This window comes from Alosa alosa, chromosome 19 (genome assembly GCF_017589495.1).
Source record: "Alosa alosa isolate M-15738 ecotype Scorff River chromosome 19, AALO_Geno_1.1, whole genome shotgun sequence".
Taxonomy (NCBI): Eukaryota; Metazoa; Chordata; class Actinopteri; order Clupeiformes; family Clupeidae; genus Alosa; species Alosa alosa.
Genome location: NC_063207.1, coordinates 11,300,233 through 11,315,165, shown reverse-complemented (window position 1 = coordinate 11,315,165; position 14,933 = coordinate 11,300,233). Strand labels below are relative to the sequence as shown.

Sequence of the window (14,933 nt, the reverse complement as noted above, 5' to 3'; positions counted from 1 at the left end):
CAAACTACAATGGGGGCTGCTGTGCTACAGCCATTTTACGCCCATTTCCTTATGACAAATGCTCTGTCGTTGCTCTTTAATTTGCCAGTACTTCCCTTGATATACAATATTAGTCCCTTAAATGGGCAAATTATAGATTTTTAAAGGTATTTGCCCATCACCTTAGGCACACAGATTTCCGCAGTAAAAGTGTTAAGTATGCAAAGAAGGCACTGTTGCATGGTGTCTCACTTACATTCTCAAATCCCCTGTAAGGCAATGATTTACTCATGTACTAGTCCTCCTTGGGTTTCAGTGAGAAAACAAGACCGACAGTATGTCAAAGTCCCATGTGTTATTTGCCTTCAAGTGTCGGTGCAGATTCAGCGCTCAGTGTGATTTTGTGAACAGTGCTATTTTGTGAATTAGTGATTGATTGAGTGGACAGTATGGAAGTGGAAGAGATTGTTTTCCCCTGGGGGAGTTGGGACATGGTGGAGGTGGTGGAGGAACCCTCCACCCACCCCTTGTTCCTGACTCTGTCACGCTGTGCTGTTCTAGAGGGCGCTGGTGTGTGTCGGGTTTGGCCCGAGTGGGACGATGCGAAGTGGCGTGTTTTGTTTTAATCATTGTTCCGTGGCGTGTCGGGGCTGTGCTTAGCTGCACTACGCCGCGTTGTGTTGCGCTGAGCTGTGCTGTGCTACTGTGATACAGCCTGTCTGCCTGCCTGCCTGAGTAGTGGAATCACTGGGTCTACACACCCCCCCTCCAGTCCCCCACTCCCCCACTGCTGCCTTTTATCGTGAAGAGAATCCTCCAGAGAAAGCAAACTGTGAAAAATCTCTCGCCTCACTTGAGAAAGCTGTTTCTACTCCGTAGCTCCTAATACCTCAGCGTCACGCTCACCACCGCAGTGTCTGTGTGTGTGTGTGTGTGTGTGTGTGTGTGTGTCTGTTTCAGGGCGTGTGCATGTGTGTTAATCTGTTTGTGTCTGTGTTCATATGTGTTTATGTATGTCTGTGTCTTTGTCAGGGTGTGTGTACATCTGTGTCAGGGTGTGCAGCACATTTATCTGTACATGTCTGTGCGTGTGTACGAGTGTATTAGTGTGTGTGTGTGTGTGTGTGTGTGTGTGTGTGTGTGTGTGTGTGTGTGTGTGTGCATGTGTGTGTTATGATTCTGTCTCTACAACTAAGTCACCCGTCCGGGGCATTTTTCAGGCTGGCCCACACAGTTGTTTGTAGCAGATAATTCACTTCATATGGCCAAAAAACCCTTAAACACATCAGACACCACCTGGGCCCAGGCCAAAGACACAGCTGGGAGATTTACTGGTCTGTTAGGAGGAGAGGGGGGTTCTGTGCAGGGGGCTGGTGGGGGGGAGCTGTGTTGGTGTCAGTGGCTGAGGAGACAGAGGAGGAGGCGAGGAGGAGGTGTGGGGGTGGGTAGGGGAGGCGGTTGGTTTTCACCAAAACCCAGCTCAGCTGTTGGTTCGTACTGTACGCAGCTGTGGTGGATGAGAGCGGAGCGAAGAAGAATCCTCTTCACTGGGTTATCGCTCTCGATTGACTGTTTACATGAAGAGGGCAATAAATCCCATTTATGAGAGGGGGATAAATGAGAGAGAGAGAGAGAGAGAGAGAGAGGGAGAGAAAGAGTGACGAAAATAAAGAAAGAACAACCAGCACGTCCTTGTGCATGTCTGGCATGAAGAGGTTGTGCGTCCACAGATGGAGGTGGCGTAGGTAGAGTAGAATGGTTCCCAGCACAACGGGCCATTGAATGTCCTTGAGATGGAGAGAGATGTGTGAGCCACCTCCTGCTTTGGAAGGACAACAACAGCCGAGAAACCACTTCATCATCAATGTGTGTCAAAGACTAAGTGCCACTTGGTTTTGTTGTTAACCATGAGATAAAGGATCTAGGGTAAGCAGGAGTGAAAGAAAGAAAGAAAGAAAAAAAAAGAAAGAAAGAAAGAAAGAAAGAGAGAAAGAAAGAGAGAAAAAGAATGGGAGAATGGCAGAATGAAAGGAAGACAGAATGGAAGGAAGGATGAAAAGGAAATGGAACGAAGGGAAAAACAGGAAAGGATGGAAAGAAGAAAGGGACGGAGGAAGGAACAGAACAGAAGAAAAGAGAAACGAGCGAATGGAAGAGACGAACCAAGCAAGGAAGTCACAAAATAAACAGATGTGTGATTTGACAGGACATGTAGTGCCGTACGTACACTGAACGGGCCTACTCTGGCACCTTGTAGCACACTCCTCCTGAGCAGTCCCTGTCACCTCTCCTCCTGTACCCCGTGTCTCTTTGAAGACGACTTGCAACGTGCAGCAGCTAACAAGCCTGCCTGTGCCATTTCCTATCTGATCAGAGGTGGCAAACTGTCACCCCCAAGTGTCTCCTAACAAACTCGAACAAATGAAAGTACAAGACGTACACACACACACACACATACTCAAACACATGCACATAAACACATACAGCGCTTCCCCTATCAGTTATGTTTTAGTCACAAGTCACAAGGTCCACTTAACTGCGGTAGGCTGAGCTCATTATAGTGTAGCATTTAGGGGTGCAACGGATCAATGTTGATCTGTGACCCGCTTGGACCACTCTTAATGGTTTGGCACATAGCCTACATGAAATACAGTGTTACTGGCACTGTTACTTGTTAAAGTGATAATTCCCAACATCTCGATGCTGAGTTACCATGAAAAGAGAAAGAGAAAGCATTTCACTGGTTTAAAGCAGTTGACAGTTAGCCTGGTTTCACCAGATTTGCTCACTTTGTTTCACTTTGTGAAGGGGGTCTGGGTTCTCTCCAATGGGAAATGTTTCCAACATTTTCATGGGCGTATATTCATCACATTGATCAGGGATTCCTAATGTTACTTCCTACTTTGCTTAACCGTTACAAACTGATAATGATCGGCATTTAGTTGACAGTGACCGTCATGGATACAGGCGAAGAGGTGGAACTGCTGTGAAATTCAATCCACATTGTTCTGTGAGTCTTACATCTAAATAGAAAGCAAAGTTAGCCTATATTTCTCTCTCTCTCCCTTTTCTGTGCTCAAAAAAAAAAAAAAAGATCCGATCCGATAAAAATGATCCAATCCGTCACTCAAAACCATGATACGAATCAAACCATGAGTTTTGTGATCCGTCGCACCCCTAGTAACTTTTCATATTACAGATCTCAGTGCAAAGGCACAATTATTTTTTTCTGCTGGTTTAAATGTGTCATCTGGTATGCATGTTCAATGAACATGAACTGTGTCTATGGTCTCAATTGTCTTTTTACTTATAAAGGGTCTGATTGTCTGATTATGTAAGTATGACCATCATTTGCATCAAGGGAGTTAGAATCTGTAAACTTGCACTCAGTAAGTAGTGCTATTACTGTGTAATTATATGGTTCTTACTTTAATGTTTACAGAGTTCATAAAGCAATTTTTGTCAGAGTTTTTATCAAGGTAACAATGTATTATTACTTCTTGGCACTTGTGTTTATTTACATTTTTGAATAGGTTTGTCATTCAACATAAACTGTTGTCTTAGACGTAAATATAGAAGATGTTATCTCGCAGGCCGACTCTGAATGCTTATGCTGGGTGAGGAAATCACAGCAGAATTTGGCCGCTGAGTGTTTATTTAAATGATACTGCTGCTGACAGACCCACTTGTTGAGTGACAGAATAATTCTCTATTTACATAATGAATACATTGCGAGCACTCTGTACACATTCCTCCGTTAGCATTTATCTGTGTCTCCACCTCTGTGTTGTATTCAGGAGGCATTGCTCCTTAGTGTATATCAGAGGCACATTCAGAGTATCATTTACAGAGCTGGTTGGAGTTTGTCGAGTCGTTGTACTTGAGTAGTGGAACGGGGGGACTGGAACATAAATATATTTAACTGTTTACAGGTCATGTAAACAGTCATATGAAATGTGCCTGACAGGAGAGTACATTTGTGTGTTTGTTTCGGTGAAAGTTGTGTGCGTGTGGGTGGAGGTTGGGGGGATTGAGATGTGTTTGCAAGCTTCAGAATTCACAGCCACTGACCTCTAGAGATGACTAAGAACTGATCTACTGGCATGTACTGCTAAGGGTCAGTCTGATTATCAGTGAACTGGTTTTCCAAAAATCAAAACTGAAAGTTCATAAAGCTATCCATCCAAGAGGGCTAAATATGTAGATGGGAAGTTCCAACCAGACCTTTCAGGATGAACTCCACCGGATCACTTTCACTCCTCAAGCATCGTCCATAGCCACTGAACAGGAAGGTCAATCTGGCTACCTGAGTTGTGTTACTGTAAACCACTGGCATTCTTGACCAGTCAGTTTCTCCATGGTCTTTTTTTTCCCGCTGAATGGCTGTGTGTGAAGACACACCTGATCGCTTGATAAAACCAAGCCAAGGATAAAACTCTAGAGAGTGTACATTCCTATGGCCAAACATGAAAGCACACACTAATTTGTGATTCTTTTCATAGAACACCGTCTGGCAGCCATGCTGGCTTGAGATCAAACCTGGAAGAAAAAATAGAAAGGATCGCAGAGCTATTTCTGTGTGAGATCTAAGCCACTGAATATGTAGGACCCCAAGGCAGTTGTTTTCATCACCTAATTGATGCATATCGTCTTATCAAGCAGATTAATAGCAAATAGGATTACGGGGAGAATGGTGAGTTCTTGACCGCGTTAAGTGCTGTTCATTCGCGACTGTCACCTCAGAGGTCAAAGCTATCATAAAAGAGAAAATCTCTCCCGTGGTCAGGAGCGCACTCCGGCTGTTTTCTGTAAATTACCTTGACAGCCCGACAGTGTTGAGGGCATTAAGATGGTCTCTTGCGCGCCAACCTGCTGAAAGTGCCACCGACTCCATGGGAGGACGAGGATGCTGAAAGGAGAACATGAGCAGGGCTTCCTGACGAGCGAACGGAGCCTCATCGGTGGGGAGATCACCTGAGTGTGGGTTGTTAACGGCACACTGGCTGACAGCTGGCTGAGTTTTTTTGGGGGTGGGGGTCGGGGGTAGTGGTGTGTGTTTTGAAGTTCATCCCAGGGCAATGTGTTTTTTTTGTTGTTGTTTGCGGAGGAACGTCGCGTTCAAGTCAACACCGCTCCGCCGGGGTCTGTCGTCTGAGTTAGATGACTCAGTGGGTGAGCGTCAGCAGCGCGTCTTAAATATCTGTTCCCTCGTCCCCGGCCGTCGCTGCGTTAAATGTCAGCATGCAGATGGGTGGCATGGAGCTGTCACTGTGTGTGTCGTGATGATCACCAAACGGAAATGGACTGGGTTTGTCTTTACACCTCCCAGCCTACACACACACACACACACACACACACACACACACACACACACACACACACACACAAAGTAGCTTGAGCAACAGAGAGACTTGGAATGTGTGTGTGTATTTTTGTGTCTGTCTATCTTTGTGTGGAGGCAGACATGCACGTGTTTGTGTGTGTTCAGTGGTAAGATGAGGTCAAAGACCTGTGTGCACTGACGTGTCTGTTTCCGGTCACCCCCTTTGGGTGATGGTCAGGTGGGTGACCTATATGCTCTTGGCTAGACAGAGGTCGTTGGCTGCAGACGCGCTTGACAGGGGCCACAAAAGCAGTATTTCCACAAAGCTATGAGAAGCCTGCCTCTGCCTTTTCACTGCCATTTCCACTGCCTTGTGTGATCATAAATCCATCACTCCATTTTTGTCCTCACCACCCCTATCTCAGTGCATGAAAGCCAGTGACAATCAACCACCCGCCCCCCATCCTGAGTTTTGTCATCTTGACTAATGATGTAAAACAGCCATAGAGACGTGACACTTCACGGTACCTGTGAAATATCCTGCCAGTCAGACATGCCGGCCCGGCTCTAACAACACCGGCCTTGGTGTCTGGTCCATGTCGCTGTCTCCTGCTGTCTCACACATCGTAACGAGTGCCAAAATCCCCCCGGATTGTCACCTTGTGCCTCTGACAGCACCGCAAAGGTTGAGATCATCCACCAAAAATTAACAGGCTTTGTTAAATGACTCTGCCAGCTTCCCTTGTCACTCACAATCAGTGTAATGTTCTTACTCCCAAGTCCCCCTGGACATTTTGAGGTATTTTGTAATCTTGCTGGCTATTTAAGACTGTTCCTTTTTTTTAAAGAAAGGAACGATGGTGGGGTGTTCTACAAGACATGACAGGTGTAGTTGTTGTAGATGTAGTCACAGCTTCCGTATATAAACCTTTGAAATCCTCTGTGTAAATTAAAGATGTATCATTTCTACTTCATACATTTATCAAGCGTTTAAAAGGAACAGCTGCTATGAATAGTAAGCTCTGACAGATGTGGTGTAGTTGCTCCCGTTGCAATTGTTCCTATTGAATAGTTATGCACGGCAGTGGCTGCCTCAGTGAGAACCTCTGAAGCTGTAGATGTCAAGGTGAAATCTTTTTTTTTCTCCTTTAGGTGGTGGTGCAGTGGTAAGGCTCTGGTGAAAATGGAGAACCATTAGACATCACCCAGTGTTCTCCATTTCTGTATACCTTGTCCCAAATAATTTAGCTGAAGTTATTTAACAGCATGTCAGGTGTGGACCCTGATCCTCCAATGTTGACGTGAGTGAGTGAATTCAGCATCTGTAATGTTGTAGTGACGGACATTTTGGAATAGCAATATCTCACAAATTTTTACTAAGATAATGCACCCCTGTTGTAGTTGTAAGTGTATGCTAGATTACAGTTTGTGGCACATTTGTAATTCTTAGTGTCACCGCTGCGTATGAAACTCCTTGGTAATAGATGAACTATGGATAGCTAAGCTATGCTGCTCGACTGTATTTCAGCACTAAGGTCAGCGCCAAGACTGTATCGGGAGCTAGCCAACGTTCTGAATTAGCAAAATGTTAACTAGTGAGAGCGGTCAAATTTCTGTCCCATAAACCTAGGCACATGGCATACCATTCTAGCATTAGAATATTTTTAATTAACTACTAAGCCAAATAATACTATGGTTAGCATTTCAAATGAACATTTACACGCAAAGCCCAGAGACCATCTAAAATGACCAATAGACCACTGAGCGCCTTTTTCTGTTTTTGGCCTTCATTTAAGATTATTCAGTGTCAATAGGCCTACTTAACAGACAATCGGAGGAAAATATAGTATTATAGGCTACTGTAAATCACTTGGTTTTAAACACGTCTTTTACTAACCAAAAGTCGTGTAGGCTGGAATTATTGAGCCAAATTGAGCTGGCAACGTATGTTAACACTACAAAGTCAAGAGCTTATACGGAATGTTCACCAATTGTAACAATCATTCATTAGTATGGAGTGAACTGAGGGGTGATGTATAACTGAGCCCATCCAATTGTGGGGAGAGTGTACCAGACGGGTAGCCAAAGAAGAGGGAGGAATATCCCCAAATGCGCTCCTCCCCTCCCCCACTCCTCTGGACTCCATTTCAACTCGCATCTCACTTACGACCAAGACCTTCGTTGGTGGCTTCTCACAGTGGAAGAAGTGGGGGTATTCTAATTTAATTTCTTTATAGAGTCATTAGTGAAGAAAAGCCAAATAGCTTGGTAGTTTATTTCATTGGGGCAACGACACGTCACACGGTCCTTTGTTGCCATTGGTAGAAATGTGGTTTTGCTAAAGCCAGGGTATTCGCGATTGGACCTGACTCAGGAAGAATATGTGTTATCTTGATTGTGCACTTTCTTAGTTGCGCAAAACTTTTGGATCAATATTGATTTCGACATCACCTTGCCGTGGCTCTCGTGGAAGTTTAAGGTGGGACCAACAGAGTGGTGTAGATTACGTAATATCAGTGGTGTTGACATGGGCAGTGGGCTTTAGGCTACTGGCACCGAGCAGAGGAAATTCCGACATCCAAGAGCATTTGGCGTTTTCCGAGAACATATAGGCTGAAGCCGTAGTTTGTTGGTGTAAAATGTCCCTTGGTCGATGAAACCACCGTGTCCAACACGCAGTTTCGAACCGATCTAACGATGTGTTACCAGCTAGATGTCCCAGCGCAACAGCAGGTCTGGCGAATGCAGCGAATGAATATTGTCTTGAGCATGCTACTTCGGAAGTAGGTCACCGTTTTAACGTGTCTTGTCAGCTGTGGATATTCGTGATTTATTTCGCTATTATCCATCGGTAGACCAACATTTCTCCAGAAGGGAGGAGGATATTTTCACAAGAGGGTCAGAATTGTTTTAATCCCGAACCGATGCTCCCTATGGGTTCTCAGGTAAATGAAACGGATCCATTTCTGGTTTATCATGTGTTTATCTCGACCGTGTGCGGTAGCCGGCTGTTTTCTGTGTGAAATGTTGTAATACCACAAACAAAATAGATTATTTGTACTCAAGACAGACCATAGTTGCCCTGTATGGCTATGCATCGCTGTTACTCTGTATCGAGGCAGAAACATTTGATCCTGTTAACAGCTATCATGTCGTTGCCCGCTGTGGGATCATCAATTTTGGACTCATTTGGCTCTGTGGTATATCGTGAATTGTTATATAGTCATTCATGGGTTTTCTCGTCTTCTCCTATATCAGTTTAACGATGCAGTATTTCAAACATTTACTTTTATTCCACAATGATTTGGGATGCCTTTAATGTACAACGCCGCATCAGGATGATAATTAGACGTTAAATTGGATAGTTTGTGTTTTATTAGCATGGTTCTAAAGCAATTAGCATATTGGCAAAGCAAGACGAGGTGTGCTCAATGCACATTCGAAATCTGTGATACGCCCTGCACAAGCTGCACCCAACACCCCCAGTGCTAGAGGGTTTGCTCATCGTATCTATGAGCTTCCGTTTTTAATTCATATTTTGCGTAAAGTACATATATAGCCACATTGTGATTCTTGCAAATACACTGTGATGCGTCTAGTGTATTATCATCTAATTTCCAACACCTGCCGAGTTCAAATCCAAGAAGGACATCGCTAGTATGGAGATGACACTTCTTTTTCACCGGCAGGTTGAGGAATATATCAGGTCCGATATCGGATTGTCGGAATGTGTCTTCTCAACTAAAGTTGTTTAAAAATTTTTTATAAACCAGCGTGAGTATGTCTAATCAAACTCAGCTCGCACAGTCTTTATCTGTTCTATCCTACATCACATTGTAGCCTACAGTGGGAGACTTTTCCTCGAGGCGGGTGGATTTTCGGAGACAGTCTAGCCTTCTTCATTTGCCAACGCGAGATCCACAGCTCGTGTGTGTAGGCTGCTGTCAAATGTTTCTCTTGCCGATAAAACACTTCCCACAAATGATTCTTTGCCATCTCCTGATTCCCCATGTCTTCACATTTTTCTCTGGGGTTACTGTATTTCCATGTATTAATGTACTCTGAAGACTCAAGCGTAAGTGGCAAGCTCATGATGAAGCTCCAATGTAGCCTACCTCCTAAGTTTTTTTGGGGGTCCTTCGGGTCAGTAGTTCAGCGCTAAATCTAATACCCTGTATCTGACCTGACCTCCCTCAAAATGCTTTCTGGTATTTCCTGTACAGGCTTGTTTAACAGCAAATCTAGTTCTGCCTTGTTGTGTATCATTATTCTCGGTTCAGTGAGTTAACAGTCCTCAACATGGGGAGAGAGGAAATAAGGGTGAACCAAAGTTATGGGTCACAAATGAATGTGTCTGTGCATCGTTCTGTGCTCCATGAAGATATCAGTGAACCATTTTTCTTTTTTAAAATACAATTTGTTGACTGACCCTTAGCAGATGTAATTGGCTTACCTTGCTTCAGCATTACAACTAAGTGCTGTCCTTCTGTCCTCTGTAATTTGCTGCCCATCACTGATGTGCAAGGCCCTTTTCAGTTTTTGAAAAACTACTTGAATAGCTGATGCTCCTTCAAAAGCATCATCTGAGTCATGTCATATGCTTTCAGTCTGATTCACCAATCGCTTGGCCGTTCGACAGGAAATTGAATTGCATGTGCACATGGATATCCTTGCGTTTACAGCACAGCTTCCTCTCTGAAGAGGGAGCTGGGTGGATTTGACTGGGAATCACCTTACATTCTAAAGGTTATTTGCAAAACCAACAATTGTCGCATTTTCAAAGGACAATGTGTCCACTAATTGAGGGGGAAGCAGAGGTTGGGAGTTTGTCGATAGGACAAAGCAGTCAGGTGTAAATTTCCTATGGTGCCATATAAACCTGAGATGCCTTTGAGAGGGGTATTTGTGAGGTTGTCCTTCAACAAATCAATAGCTGAAATGAGAATTATGTTTAAAAAAAGGTTTCGGTTCAATTCCCAGCCTTACAAACAAACTGAAAACACACTTCCTCCCATGAGATTTCCATAACTGTTTTTTTTTGTGAAGAACAGAATGTAAAGCAATTTACCATACTGTGACTAGTACATGTTATGTATTTGAATACTAATATTGCCTTTAGCAACACAGTTGAAAGCCATTACTCTGCGTTTAGGGAAATTCTGTAAATAGATCCCTAGAGTAATGACTGCATATGGAGTGACAGCACATCATAGACACATGCCTTTTCTAGCCTTTAGTCTCCATCCATGATGTTGTTCGGAGGGCTTTTGTTGAGCTTGCAAAAGATGTCACAAGACATATATGTCCCGCAAAAGGTATCACTCGCACCGCTCCCTTTTCATGTTAAACTACACTCCAGGTCTCGCACGGAAGCACTTTTTCCAGGTTTGGGATAGTGAAGTTCAATTTTTTTTTAAAAAAGAAAGAAAATGTCAGTTTGAGTTAGTGACATAGGCATGACCTCATCAAGTCCAGAAGCCGGATCCCAAAGTGCTGCTGAGTGAATGGATTATTTTTAGAGCGGTGAGTGTGCCTTCTGCTTGGTGCAGCACCAGAGGGGCATAATTACCGAGCATGGGATGTCACAGCGATGTGACTGACACTTTGGGTGAAGTTCTCCAGGAACTCTACTGGAGGATGGGTGACACGTGCAGAAGGGGGACATGGTAGCAGGCAAGGGGATTTATTTCTCTGTTGCCAAAATACTAGTTTTGGAGGATTATGTTATGTGTTCAGAATATCGTGTAATAATAAGCAATTGTCCTTGGGGCAGACAGTTAAGAGTCTTGTGTGTACATAATGATCTTGAGATGTAAAGGAGACTGCTGGTCAGGAAGGAAGAGCTAATAATTAGCCTCAAACAGGAGCATGTTGTTGCTTTAATTAAACTGTCTTGTGCTACTTGTGGTTAGATGCCAAATCAAGCAAATCACTCAAGACATTTGATCTTGCTGTTAGTGTCCAGTGTAGTATCATTTGATTAGAAATATACAAGTCCAGTAGTATTAGCCAAAAATGCAGTGGGAGGCTAGATTTATTTTATCCACTTTTGTTTGAAGGTTTGTCATGTTTAAAATTGCATTTTCATAGTAATGCATGGTTTGATGGAAGATGGAAGCCCATCTTATAAGTTACATGAACGAAGTTACATGAATGAGTACAAATATATGAAGGAATAAGAAAGCAAGAGACATGCAAGGTGTATGGGAACATATGTGTAGTCACCACTGCTGCTTTAGGTTGGCTTTAGGTTGGATTTGAGTTATAGTTCTTCAGAAACAATCAGCATAATTTTAAATTGATATTTTAATTGTACATGAAATCAAAAGAAACCCGACTATCAACTATGATGGTTTTGCAATAGAGGTGAATTAAAGGTCTGTTTTGAAAGGGTTGTTTGACACGAGGGTTACAATGTAACAAGGGTTGTTTTAGCCACTGATGAATTTCAACAGCAGTTGGGCATGTTTTACAAGTCAGGTACCTGTAAAAATGTAAAGCATAAGGAAAAGCCAAGTGAAAGAATGGCGTGGTTGGCAGTCCAAGTAGCTAGTCAGAATAAAGACAATATTTCAGGTTCACTATGAAATCAACTAAGAATAGACTGAAAGACTACAACAAAGAAATAAAACAGGCCAAACAGTACTTTTCTCTTATATCATTAATGGAAATATCAACACCAATGAAGTCCTCTTCTCTCCTGATGACTAATCCACCATCTCCAACCCCATCAGAGATGCTGTTTACTACTTTCTTCAACAAACAAAATGATTGTACTTCATGCAGAATATTAGTGTCTTAGGGTCCAGAAATGAATCAAGTTCTCCAGGAATATTAATAATATGTGCCATGTCTCACGTTGACTCTGAAATCTGAATGAATTCTGAAATACACAAAATTGCTGGGTTGCTTCCTCTTCCTACCACATAAAAAAAAAAAAAAAAAACGTTTTTTCAACTGCCAAGCAGCCTATTAGAAATGATTAACTGCTCTCATCACTTGGGCATATTTCCTACAACACTTAAAACAGCTGTTGATAAAACGCTTCTGAAGATGAGCAACCTCCATGGAGCAGTCATCGCTGATTATAGGCCCATCTCCAATTGACCATTTCTCAGCAAAACTATTCTCATCCTAAATATCATCTAATATCATATAGCCTTCTATACATTTATTAGTCAGGTTTTTGACCTTACCATAGCACAGAGACTTCAATCATTACAGTAATATTCCCATATATTTGCATTGTGTATAAACTGCCGGACAGTGTTTTATGCCAATTCAAAAAAACAAAACCATGTATTAACCACACCCGTGTATGCTGTAGTGCCCAATGAGTCAGAATCAGATCTAGCTTTAAAGAAGATTAAAGAAAAGAAATGCATTCCCATGTATAGCCTGTCCCCATGTATTAACCTCGTAGCTGCAGAAATTTAGCAAAATCGGTGTATAATCCTTGGTTAATAATCGGGAAATTACAGTAATGTTATGGAAGATAAATCATCTATTCTTGTGCCTTTGTCTCTCTGTGCTGTTTGACCAAAGTAAGTTTATAGTAGTAGTTAGAAAACTGTCATGGTTTTTAAAAAATTGTTCTGTGAATGTACCTGCAGGAAAGGCAGTTATTTGTGTCCATTGGAGACTTTGCGAGTCAGAGTAAGCATTATGTCTGGAGTACTGCAAAGGCCCATTCTTAGACCACTATTATTTAATCTCCATATGCTCTCACTCACACTGATTATACAGAAATACAAAATAAAATAGAACAACTAAATAGCATAATATATTACACAACAATCAACCAACAAATACAAAAATAATGCTCTTTTTTGGAGCAAAAGCTCAGAGACAAAAATAGTTCATTTCTGTTCTCTGTCTCTAGAGAGCACATGTGAAGCTAGAAATCGTGTTGTAATCATGGACAGCAATCTACATTTTAAGAACCATATCAATCATCTCATGACTGTGAGAAATGTATCCATGTTTTTATAACAAGTAGATTAGACTATAATAGTCTATTCACCAGCTCCACAAATCAGCTGTGCAGCGATTATAGTTAATTCCAAATGCATCTGCACACCTTCTCAGAGGTACCAGAAGGTCTGAACACATCTGTTCTCTTCCTTGACTACCCATCAAAACTAGAATTGATTTTGAAATTCTGCTACTGGTAAATAAAGCTTGCCTCGCAAATGTTAGATAGACATCAACAAGGACTCTCCACTCCACAGGCAGTGAGCGGTCTTTTGAGCGCTTTGGGTTGCACTATGTGCATGTTAAATGCGCTTTAAAAATAAAACTGACTTGCTTGATTTATGCACCCTGTCTGAGGACCTGAGAGAGAACACTTTTATAAGCAGGTACCTTGCTTTTGTAGTGTGTGTCATGGTGGTAGGATTTTTTTGTGTGTGTGTGGTCGGTCTCTGTGATTTCTTTAAAACTGCGTTAACACCTGCTGATCCTACTGATGTATATGTATCCTGTGCACTTCTCATTGTGTGGTGATTATATTGTCACATTATGTAAAGCACATTGCATGTGTCACTTTAAAGCCTTGTGTATCAAATGGGCTATAGATTTCACTTTCCTAGCACATTAATCTTTGGCACATAACAGTGGGGTGTGACATCATGTAGCCTTACCAAAACACAACCAATGGGAACACTGTGACATGCTTGTAATGTTTAATGTGTAATGATGAATTGTTTTTATGCAATACATTACACTGCATTACACAGTGTCAGTTTTAAATATAGCCATTACAGTGTCATTTCTAAGAATGAAGCTGTTCACACGCATACCTTTATCACAAGACCTGCTGATTGCTGTGTAGCAGGATGTCGAAACTAATAGAATGAAGAGGAACAGTTTTCACAGAGCTTTGATATGCCTCCAGACAAGTCTACACTTCAAATGTGTCTTTGATGTGTTTGGCTGAAGGGTAGGATGTTTGAACTGCTAATTGCTGTTTAGACATGATTAGAGTTTGGAGAGCTGAATATACAGTACACCCATCTACATCTAAGTCCCTGCTAAGCATATCTTTTAACACGCAGACAAGGGGTTGGTGAGTGTTACTGTGAAATAAAGATGCTCGAAGGATTTTTAACATTCATGTGCTTGTTTTAAGCAGTTTATTGTGTGTGGGACTTTTGTATTCTAACTCTCTGTAATTGTTCAGTGCAGAAACAAAAGGGTGGAATTTATTGAAAAAAGAAAAAGATTCCCCGAAACATCCTTACAGAAATATACCACAAAAATTCCTCTGTGGCTGTCATTACTGCTCGAATACAGATGCAGCTGATAACTTAAATTCCCATAGCAGTCCTCTTTTTATGTCACTTGGTAAGGCCAGGCAGAAAGCATTGAATGACGAGCTGTGAGCTTTATGGGAAGAGTTGGACCATTTGTCATGCGCTGACAAACTGTCACAGTGACAAGCATCATGTTGTATTTATGATAGATCCCCTGGATTTATAACAACCGTCTGTGCCAGAAGGAAGTCCTGGGGAGTTTCTTGATACTCCTCATCCCTCAGGTCCTGGCAGCCTCAGGAAGTCAGGAAGGTTAAGGCTTGTTCTCAAGGTCTGACCCAAAGTTCAAAGCAGGGAGGGTGGTTAGGATAATGTCT

General features: G+C 42.3%; 1 protein-coding gene across 7 annotated transcripts in view; it reads left to right on the top strand.

Moving 5' to 3' along the window:
* Positions 1–14,933, top strand: part of bahd1 (bromo adjacent homology domain containing 1) — a 29,304-nt gene that overhangs the window by 4,126 nt on the left and 10,245 nt on the right. For 2 of the 7 annotated variants that reach the window (XM_048228200.1, XM_048228203.1), the window contains exon 1: positions 7,801–8,247. The exons of 2 other annotated variants lie outside the window; for them this stretch is intronic. The gene's annotated coding sequence lies outside the window, so the exon portion shown is untranslated. 3 more of the 7 variants (XM_048228206.1, XM_048228204.1, XM_048228202.1) reach the window with 3 other exon arrangements.